Source organism: Ursus americanus, chromosome 1 (genome assembly GCF_024610735.1).
Source record: "Ursus americanus isolate L20-20 chromosome 1, mUrsAme1.1.p, whole genome shotgun sequence".
NCBI classification, from domain to species: domain Eukaryota; kingdom Metazoa; phylum Chordata; class Mammalia; order Carnivora; family Ursidae; genus Ursus; species Ursus americanus.
In genome coordinates this window covers 2,572,304-2,584,269 of record NC_142127.1, presented here as the reverse complement: position 1 = coordinate 2,584,269, position 11,966 = coordinate 2,572,304, and the positions used below count along the sequence as shown (strand labels likewise).

General features: G+C 38.1%; 1 pseudogene; it reads left to right on the top strand.

Annotated features, from left to right (window-relative positions):
* The first annotated feature begins 8,349 nt into the window (after positions 1–8,349).
* On the top strand, positions 8,350–10,071 carry LOC123779514 (archaemetzincin-2 pseudogene; annotated as a pseudogene).
* Positions 10,072–11,966: the final 1,895 nt, after the last annotated feature.

Below are 11,966 nucleotides of genomic sequence, written 5' to 3'. Positions count from 1 at the left end.
TCTTGCCAGCTGAAGGCTGGCTCTGGTGGGCTTTATGGACAGGTATGGAGAAAAAGTCATTTGCCTGATCAATAGCTGCATACCAGGCACCAGGGTATATTAATTTGCACAATGATGAAGTCTCAGCTGGTACAAGAGCTTCACTTGGAGTCACCACCTGGTTTAGCTTGTGATAATTTGATGTTATTTCCTAAGACCCACCCATCTTCTGCATAGGAGAGCACAGTGGGTCCTTCCAGGAAAGCCAAATGCTTTTGATAGGCTGTTTTCTTAGATTTGTACAGTTCTAATGGTTTCCACTTGGCCTTCCCCACCATAGTAACCCTCACTGCACAGGTTGAAGAACAAATTGTGGGGATTCTGCCAGCTGCGAGGTACGTCTACTCCAATTACGCATTCTGGATCTGGGGAAATAACAACAAGATGCCTTTGGGGACACACTGGACCCACAGTGAGATGGACTTGAGTTAAAACTCCATTGATCGCCTGACTCTCTTGAGCCCTTACTCTGACCAGAGGGCCATAGTGGCATTTTGGGTCTCCTGGAGTCAATGCCTATTCACAGCCAGTGTCCAGTAGTCCCTGAGAGGTCTAATCATTTCCTTCTTCCCACTGCAGTTATCCTGATAAATGGCTGTAGGTCCTTTTGGGGAAGGCTGGGAGAAAGATTAAGAGTATAAATTTGGTAGAATACTGGGGTGCTGCCTCAAAGGGACCCATTTCCCCTGTTCATTCCAGAGGTTCCTGATTTGTGAACTGGCTCAAGTCTGGGAACTGATTGACGGGCTGTGACACTCTATTTTGTGATTTGAATTAGACTTTTGTTCACTTGACCTAGAACTCTGCTTGTACAGGTCAAGTAAGAATTTCATAGGCTTCCTATTGATTTCATTTCTAGGAACACCATCATTAACCAGCTAGTGCCATAGGTCTGTAGGAGTCAGACTATTCCGCTTGCTTTGATCTGCTGTCCTTTGTGGTAACTACACCCACCTTCCCTTTGATGTTGTAAAGCCAGAAAAGCACTCCTTGGGCCTTGAAAAGGCAAGTCACCTTGAGTTCAATAGGAAATGAATCCTGCCAAAAACCTATGAGCCTGGAGGAGGACTCAGATGAGCTCCCAGGCCTGGCTGATGCCATGATTGCAGCCTTGTGAGACCCTGATCAAGGTTGTAGCTATGTTATACTGGACTCCCAAAGCATGGAAACTGAAATGATAAATGTTGTTGTTTGAACCTGCTACTTTTTTTTTTTTAAGATTTATTTATTTTAGAGAGGAGAGAAAGAGTTAGAGAGAAAGACAGTGTGTGTGAATGGGGGGGGGGAAGGGCAGAGGGAGAGGAAGAGACTCTCAAGCAGACTTCCCACTGAGCATGGAGCCCCACTTGGGGCTCAATCCCAGGACCCCAGGATCATGACCTGAGCCGAAGGCAGATGCTTAACCAACTGAGCCATCAGATGCCCCAATATATGTGAGACTTTTAAAACACTTGTGTGCCAGTTTGAATGAAAAAAATATATATACAATTTTTGGGTAAAGTATCTATTTCTTTTTTTGTAAAATAAAAAGGTAAACTATATGTGAATTAAGAATTTTATTAAAGTCAGTCAAGCTGAGAGTCAACTACAAAAGGTGTGGACAGATCATTAGTGATACACTAGAACTGAAATAATATTGTATCACTAAGTCCTTTTTGAGGAATCTACTAGAGAGCAAGTTCCAGACAACAAAATGACTAAGGCACTGACATAACGGTTCGTTGTGAGCATTAAATATACAGGTATTTTTCTAGAAATTAATACTAATTGAAGATTAACAGGGAGAGTATGCTACCTACTGTCAATATGCTCTGACATTGTAGGTATAGCACAACTATTTAAAAAATAGGGGGAGCCTCTGGGGCACCTGGGTGGCTCAGTCGGTTAAGTGTCTGCCTTCAGCTCAGGTCCTGGGCTTGAGTCCTGGGTGGGGCTCCCTGCTCAGTGGGGAGTTTGCTCCTTTCTCTCTTCCTCTGCCCCTCCCCATTGCTCATTTTCTCTCTCTCTCTCTCTCTGTCGCTCAAATAAATAGGTAAATAAATAAAATCTTAAAAAAATGGGGGGTGCCCCTGAAAGAGGTGGAGATTAATTCCCCACCCCCTGAACGTGAGCCATATTTTGTGACTTGCTTCCACAGATTAGATTATAGAAAGGCAGGAGGGAGGGATAACTTTACAGTGGACAAAACTGGTAAACACAACTTAAATATATGTCTGTGTATCTGTTTACTAAAAAGTCCTATCAACAATTACAAACCCAAAAGCAATGATCATGCCCCACTGCCTAAATTGTGCTATTACAATATTGCTTCCCAGTAAATAAAACCAGGGATTCTTAGAGAAATGACCGAAGAGTAGGAAACATATAAGATGTGTCTAGAATATTCTTGCCATACCAGATAGCAAAATCATATCAAAAAGAATCAAGAGCCAGCCTAAGCTTGATCCTACAGAAAGATAGAACCAGATAATAAGTAACTCCTAATGAAAGAACACAATACCATAAATAGCCTTTCAAAAAAAAATCACATATGAGCTGACCAAGAATCTGAATCCAGAGGACAGAGAATCATGTTTGAACTATAGTATTAAGTACAATCGGCAAAAAATCAGACTGCAGGAAACTTCAAGTCAAAGAATTGAGTGCCTTTACAAATAAATTGTAAGAAAAAACAAGGGCCACTTACAGACTAAAGATTTAAAAGGTATATCAAAGATAATAAGGAAACAGGCAAGATAAACTGTAATGTTAAGAGAAATACGTTTGGTTCTTGAAACCATAGAGAAATTTAAAAATGTGATTACTGTAAATGTCAAGTTAGGGATGTCCATTAATGGCAGAGTAGATTTACTAAGATAAATCACACTCTGGGCCACAAAATACATCTTAACAAACTTAATACTATAGAAAGATAGCCGAAAATTCCCCAAGTACTTGGAGGTTAATCCACATACTTTTAAATAGCATATGGGTCAAAGAAGAAGTCTCAAGAAAAGGTAAACATTTTGAACTAAATGAAAATGAAATACAAAGTTTCAAAATTTGTGGAATTCAGTGAAAGCAGTGTTTAGAAGGGAATTTATGTCCCTAAATACATATAGTAGAAAAAAAAAGACCTAAGAATAAAATAATGTAAGCTTCAAGTTTAGGAAACCAGAGAAAGAACAGCAATTTCAACCTAAATCAAGGAGTAGAAATAATTATAGTCACAGTAGAAATAAATGAAATTGACAGCCAGAAATCAATGCAGAATATCAACAAAACCAAAAGTTGGTTCTTCTTTTTTTTAACAGTGCATGTTTTTAAAAAAGATTTTATTTATTTGAGAGAGAAAGAGAGACCACACAAGCTGGGGAAGTGCAGAGGGAAAGGGAGAGGCAAACTCCCCACGTTGCAGGGAGCCTGACACAAAGCTCGATCCCAGGACCCCGAGATCATGACCTGAGCTGAAGGCAGATAATTAACTAACTGAGCCACCCAGGTGTCCCCAAAAGTTGGTTCTTTAGAAACATCATTCAGATTTGTAAAACTCAAACGAGGCTAAGCAAGTTAAAAATAGAAGTCACAAATTACTATTATCAGAAATTAAAGAAGGGACATTAAACTATCAACATAACAGAACTAAAAAAGAATTAAAAGGGAATACTAGAAACAACTTTAAGCCAAAAGATTAGATAATTTAGAAGAAATGGACGAAATCTTAGAAAGACACAAACCATCAACACTGACTCAAGAAGAAACAGATATGAATAGATCTAAAGCAAGTTAGCAAATTGAGATAGCAATAAAAAAAAAAAACTTCCCACAAAAAAAATCCCAGGATCAGATGACTTCACTGATGAATTCTGAGGCATTACCCTGATACCAAAATGGAAAAAGACATCACACACACACATACACACACACGCGTACACAGCAGTATCTTTCATGGCTACATACTGAAACAAACAAACCTAAAAACAAAAGTTAGCAAATGAAATCCATTTATAAATAAAAAAGAATATATGTGATCATCAAATGGGATATATCCAAAGGAATGCAAGGTTGATTTAACATATGAAAAATCAATTAACCTACATGACATTAATAAAGACAAAATCCACATGGTCATCTCAATAGATGTAGAAAAAGTATTTGACAAAATGCAATATCCTTTCATGATAAAACACTCAGCAAAAGAGAAGGGAACTTACTCAACTCATAAAGGATATCTATGAAAACCCCACATCTAACCATCTAATGGTGAAATAGTAAATGTCTTTCCCCTAAGTTCAGGAAAAAGACAAGGATGTCCTCAACACTTTTATTCAATATTTACTAAAAGTTATAGCTAGGACAATTAGACAAGAAGATGAAATAAAAGGTGTCCAGACTGGAAGGGAAAAAGCAAACTCTCTCTTTGTAGATGACATGGTCTCATATATAGAAAATCCTAAGGAATCCATTAAAAAACCACTAGAACTCATAAACAAGTTTTGCAAGTTTACAGGACACAAGATGAATATACAAAAATCCACTGTAGTGACATCAGGGAAGATGGCTAAGTAGGAAGTGCTAGGAATCCCTCACTCCACTGGAACAGTAATCAGATTGGCAGGAAATTTTCTGAAAAATTAGACACTGGTAACTCTGGAGTACGTAGAACACTTGTAGCATCCAGCAGAGAGTTTGATGAGGAGGCTGGTAAATTTTGTCAATTGCAACTTTGATGAGAAAGGGGATACCATTTCCCATCCTCCAGCCCTGGAGCAGGCATCTACAGGGTCAACAGCCCATGGTCCTGGGTGGCTTGTTGGAGGCAGAGTGGGCAAGAAAAACTTTGTCCTCCAAAAGTCAGGGTTGTACATTCTGATTGCTGTTTTTGATCAGTGTGTGGCAGGCATGGAAGTTGGTGGTTGTTTCAACTCCCATGAGCTGAAGTGCCTCTCAGCCATGAGAGAATTTAAAGACAGGATGTATTTCTCTCTCTCTCTCTCTCTCTCTCTCTCTCTCTCAGGAGCCACATTTAAGGAAATCTTTGTCAGGTCACTGGATGACTATAGAGACAACAGAAGGGAAACTTCAATGAACACATACAACAAGAAATACACACTTTGCAATACCATATGGAAAAGCCACAAAGGATGGTTTCAGCCACCAACAAGCACAACCCAGCAGTCCCTGATAAGTGGGAGATTAGATTTCCAGAATTACCACAACATGATGCTCAGAATGTCCACTTCTCAACAGAAAATTACAAGACATACAAAGAAATAGAAAAGTATATTCCATCCACAGAAAATAGAGTTTGACAAAAATAATCCCTGGAGAAGCCCAGGTATTAGAATTATTAGTCAAAGAAGTTACATCAACAGTCTTAAATGTGTTTGATGAGCTAAAGGAAACCATGGACAAAGAACTAAAGGAAATTGGTAAGATGACGTCTGAACAAAATGAGAGTATCAGCAGAGATAGAAATTATAAAGAGCAACCAAAAACAAAAATTCTGGAGCTGAAAAGTACAATAACTGAAACAAAAAACTCACTAGTGGGATTCAATAGATTTGAGCAAGTAGAAGAAAGGATCACTGAACTTGAAGATTAGACATTAATTATCCAGAAGAGCAGAAAGAAAAACAAAATGAAGAAAGTGATAGTCTAAGGAGCTGATGGACACCCCCAAGCATACCAACATATCCATTATAGGAATCCCAGGAGAAGAGAAAGAGAAAGGGGCAGAAAAAATATTTGAAAAAATAATGGCCCCAAACTTCCCAAGTCTGATGAAAGACACATCCAAGAAGCTCAACAAACTCCAAACAAGATAAACTTACAGGGATTCACACTGAGATACATGACAGTGAAGTTGCTGAAACTCAAAGACTAAGGGAGAATCTTAAAAGCAGAGAGAGAGAAGTGACTCTTCCTGTACAGGGGATCCTCAACAAGGTTCAGAGCAGATTTCACATTAGAAGCCATTATGGCCAGAAGGCAGTGGGATGACATTCTTAAAGTGCTAAGATAAAACATGTCACCCAAAAATTCTATCTCTAGCAAAACTTCAAGAATGATAGAGAAATTAAGACACTTCCAGATAAACAAATGCTGAGGGAGTTCACTACTAGTGTAGCAACCCTATAAGAAATGCTAAAATGAGTTCTTCAGGCTGAGATGAAAGGACACTAGAAAGCAAGTCAAAAACATCAGAAAATATTGAAGAATACTAGTAAAGGTAATTTCACAGGTAAATATAAAAGCCAGTTATTATTGTACTTTTGGTTTGGTTTATGTCTCCCCTTTTCCTATATGATTTAAAAGGAAAATGTATGAAACAATTAGAAATCTATGATAATGGTATACAATGTATAAAGATGTAATCTGTGACAGTTAACATAAAGAGGGAGGGATGGTGATGTACAGAAGCAGAATGTTTATATACTAATGGAACTACATTGATACTATCCAAAGCATATTTCCATAAATTTAGGATGTTAAATGTAATCCCTAAGGTTACTCCTAAGAAAATAACTTCATATATACAGAAACTGAAAGGAGGCAATCAAAATGGTACACTACAAAAAATCAACTAAGTACAAAAAAGGGCAGCAACCGAGGAACTAAAGGAACCCAAGCCATAGAACACACACAAATAAAACAGCTAACTAACAGAAGTAAATTCTTCCTTAACAGTAATCACATTAAATATAAGGGCATTAAACTCTCATATTAAAAGATAGTGCTTGGTAGACTGGATTAAAAGACAGCATCCATCTGTATGCTATCTATAAGACACTTACTTTATTTTTTTATTTTTTTTAATGATTTTTTATTATATTATGTTAGTCACCATATAGTACATCCCCGGTTTCCGATGTAAAGTTCGATGATTCATTAGTTGCGTATAACACCCAATGCACCATGCAATACGTGCCCTCCTTACTACCCATCACCGGTCTATCCCATTCCCCCACCCCCCTCCCCTCTGAAGTCCTCAGCTTGTTTCTCATAGTCCATAGTCTCTCATGTTTCATTCCCCCTTCTGATTACCCCCCTTTCTTTATCCCTTTCTTCCCCTACCGATCATCCTAGTTCTTATATTCCATAGATGAGAGAAACCATATGATAACTGTCTTTCTCTGCTTGACTTATTTCACTTAGCATTATCTCCTCCAGTGCCGTCCATGTTGCAGCAAATGTTGAGAATTCGTTTTTTCTGATAGTTGAGTAATATTCCATTGTATATATGGACCACAACTTCTTAATCCAGTCATCTGTTGAAGGGCATCTCGGCTCCTTCCACGATTTAGCTATTGTGGACAATGCTACTATGAACACTGGGGTGCATATGGCCCTCCTCTTCACTACGTCTGTATCTTTGGGGTAAATACCCAGTAGTGCAATGGCTGGATTATAGGGTAGCTCAATTTTTAACTTTTTAAGGGACCTCCACACTGTTTTCCAGAGTGGCTGTACCAACTTGCATTCCCACCAACAGTGTAGGAGGGATCCCCTTTCTCCACATCCTCTCCAACAATTGTTGTTTATTGCCTAAGACACTTACTTTAGATATAAAGAAACACAGGTTGAAAGTCAAAGGATAGAAAAAGATATTCCATAAAAATAGCCAGCAAGAGAGCTGGGAGGGTATATTATACTCAGACAAAAATAGACCGTAAAAGAAAAAGGATTAGAAGAGACAAAGAAGAAACATTTCATACAGGTAAAGCTTTCAATATAGCAATTAGACATAACAATTATGAACATATCCACACCTAAGGTGCCCCAAAATATATGAAGCAAAAATTGACCAAATTGAAGGGGAAAATAGATAGGTCAACGATAACAGTTGGAGACTTCAGTATCCACTCTCAACAATGGATAGAAACAACCAGACAGATGAATAAGGAAATAGAAAATGTGAGCACCATAAACTGATGAGATCTAACAGACAGAGAACACTTAGCAACAGGAGAATACACATTCTTCTCAAGTACCTATGGAGCATTCTCCAGAATAGACTGTATGTTAGATCACAAAAGAAATCTCAATAAATTTAAGTAAATTCAAACTACAAGCAATATCTTTTTCTTTTCTTTCTTTCTTTCTTTTTTTTTTTAAGATTTATTTATTTATTTTAGAGAGAGAGCACCGAAGACAGCCAGCATGAGTTGGGGGGCGGGATAGAGGCAGAGGGAGAGGGAGAATCTCAAGCAGATTATGACCTGAGCTGAAATCAAGAGTTGGATGCTTAATGGATTGAGCTACTGAGGTGCCCCCACAGTATCTTTTCAGTCACTGTAAAATGAAACTGGAAATGAAAACAGAAAGAAAATCAGACAATTTACAAATAGGTGGGAATTAAACAAACACTCTTAACCAACCAAAAGAAGAAATAACAAGGGAAATTTGAAAGCACTTTGAGACAAATGAAAACATAACATAGCAGAACTTAAGGAACGCAGCAAAAGCAGTGCTCAGGGGGAAGTTTATGGCTGTAAATGTATGTGTTGAAAAAAGGACTATCTCAAATCATTTGATAACCTTCATTGTACATCTTAAGGAGTTAGAAAAAGAAAAGCAAACTAAACCCAAAGCTAGCAGAAGAAAGTAACGGAACAGAGATAAATAAAATAGAAAATAACAACGCAATGAAACTAAAAGCTATTTTTTTGAAAGATCAACAAAATTGACAAACCTTTATCTAGATTGACCCAGAATAAAAGAAGATTCAAATTACTAAAATCAGCAATGAATGTAGAGACATTACCATCAATTTTATAGAAATAAAAAGGATATTCTACCAAAACCAATGCAAGAAGAAATGGAGGCATGTAAGTGTTGCCATGGGAGTGAGAGGGTAGTGTTGAGGCCTGCTGGGGGAGAAGGCACCCTACACAATTCTATCGCTAGATATAGACACTCCTATCCTTGAAAGGTAAAAATTTCAGTGGGAAACTTTGTCTGTAAAGATGGAAACAGTGTGGCCCTCTGAACTGACACTAAAAATAGCTCCCATCTCAAAGAACCCAGCATGAGAACTTAGATGCTGGGGAACAGCATTTGGTGAATGAATCCTTCCAGCCAGATACAGCACTCTCTTCGAATTCATCACCTTGCATTTGTAATCGGACTGGATCACATCCCATCATGAGGTTCCTGACGACTTTGAACAGTTTTTCAATGATCCTTATAGAAAGACACCTTCCCCAAAGAAATGTAGCACCTATATACAGTCCGTTGGTACGTACTGGATCTTCAGAGAACACTATAATCACTAGTGAAGAGTATATTAAATGGCTCAAGGGTTACTATGGAGAATTTTTCTATGGCGTCACAGTAAATCTCCTAAAACCACCTCCTGTTTCTGCAATGAGGTGTTCCTTTAGAGTCAATGATAATGCGCAAAATCCACAAATGTACGCAGGGCAAATCCTGAAGGTTTAAAAAAAAAAAAAAAAAGAAACCCGAAGATGCATTCTGTTGTGGGGATAATGGCAATTGATCTCTTTCTTCGGACAGGTCTCTTTGACATATGGTGTGGAAATACTCAACTTTGCCAGGTATGACAGTGATTTTTTTATAGCTCACGATGTGAAGAACAAACAGGCTCTAGAAAACATCTTCCAGTGGCCATCCAATTTCTGGTAACTATTCTATCACTAAAATGACTAGTGTTTTGCTGCCTCAATCTTCTAAGACTTTAGCTAATGAGATTGAACGCATATTAAGACTGCAACACTGTCAGGAGCTTATATGGCTAATGGGAGGCTCCAACCACTTAGAAAAAGCCAACCACTTCCTTCTAAATCTTTGCCCCATCAATTTACACAAGTTGCAGTGCACTGGTTTCAACATACTGTAGAAAGACACAAGGTGCTGGTGAGGTGGATTGACGGTGAATCTACTGACATACCTGGATTCACTCCAAAACATAGTCATGAAGATAATGTGAATTTGCCAAAACTTGTGGAAACCTTTAAGGAATGGAAAGAGTAGGTAATAGAATACCTTGCAGTTCTCCAAAACTAAGTACCTTCAAATAGGAGTAATTAAAATCAAACACTTGCACATAAATAGAAACTCTGAATAGCCTTATGTTATAGACTTGATGTTTCTGTCCCACCAAAATTCATATGTTAAAATCCCACCCCTTAATGTGATGGTAATAGTAGGTGGGGCTTTGGGAGGTGACTAGGTCATGAGGGTGAACCTCATGAACCGGATTGGTGTCCTTATAAGAAGAGACACCAGAGAGCTTGCTTCCTCTCTCTCTCTGTTCTCTCCCAGGTGAGGATACAACAAGCAGACTGTCATCTGCAAACAAAAAAGAGTGGTCTTACCAGACATCGGATATTGCTAGCACCCTGATTGGACTTCTCAGCCTCCGGAACTGTGAGAAAGAAATGTTTGTTTATTCTGTGGTATTCTGGTACTGCAGCCTGAACTAAGATACCTGTAAGTGGTGAGATTGAATTGGTGATGAAAAATCTCACAACACAGAAAATCCTAGAACCAGGTGGCTTCACTGGTGAATTCTGCTGAACGTTGACATAAGAATCAATATCACTTATTTGCAAACTCTTTCAACAAACTAAAGAAGAGGGAATGCTTCCAAACTCACTCTGTGAGGACAGCACTACCCTGATACCAAAACTCTAAAATGGCACTACAAGAAAAGAAGCTACAGACAAAAATTCTCTATGACTATAGATGCAAATACTCAAGAAAATACTAGCAAATCAAATTCAGCAGCATACAAAAAAGACCATCCCATGACCAAGTGGGATTTATTCCTAAAATGGAAGGATGGTGTGACATATTAAAAAATAGTCAATGCAGTAAATCACATTAATGAAAGAAAGGAATAAAAGCAACAATCTTCTCAACTGATGCAGAAAAAGCATTTGATAAAATATATAAAAACACTCAATAAACCTGGAATAGTAGGGAAATTCCTCAACATGACAAAAACCATATATGAAAACCCAACAGCTAACATCATACTCACTGATGAAAGAGTGAAAGCTTTCCTTCAGGGTCAGGAACAAGGCAAGTGCCAGATTTCATCACTTTTATTCAACATAGTTCTGGAAGTTCAAACCAGAGCGGTAAAGTAAGAGAAATAGAAGGCATCCAAATTGGAAAGGAAGAAGTAAAGTTATCTCTGTACATAGATGACATGGCTTTACATGTAGAAAAACCTCATGATTCCACAAAAAACTGTTAGACCTAATAAATGAATTCAGCAAACCCGCAGCATACAAAATCAACACACAAAAATCACTTGTATTTCTGTGCCCTTGCAATGAACAAATCAAATGCAAATTTAGAAAACAATTCCAGGGTGCCTGGGTGGCTCAGTCGGTTGAGTGTCCGACACTTGATTTGGGCTCAGGTCATGATCTCAGGATCATGGGATCCAGCCCCGTGACAGGCTCTGCACTCAGCAGAGAGTCTCTTTGGGAGTCTTTCCCTCTCCAGACTCTGCCCCTTCCCCCACTTGCGTGAGCATGCACTCTCTCTCTAAAATAAATTAATAAAACATAAACCCCAAATTCCATTTACAATAGTACCAAAACAAAAAAATACTTAATGTAAAATGGTATAGTTGCTACGGAAAATAGTTTGGTGGTTCTCAGAAAGCTAAACACAGAATTATCATATGATTCAGAAATCCTACTCCTAAATATATATCCAAAGTGAAGTAAGGCACTTGAACAGATACTTGTATGCCAATGTTCATTGAAACATTATTTACAATCCAAAAGGTGGAAACAATCTAAGTATCCATCAACAGGTAAATGGATAAAATGTGATATATACATATAACAGAATATTACTCAGACATAAAAAGAGATGAAGTTTTGATGCGCACTACAACCTGACTGAACCCTGAAAAGCTTATGCTAAGTGAGATAATCCAGATACAAAGGACAAATATTGTATGA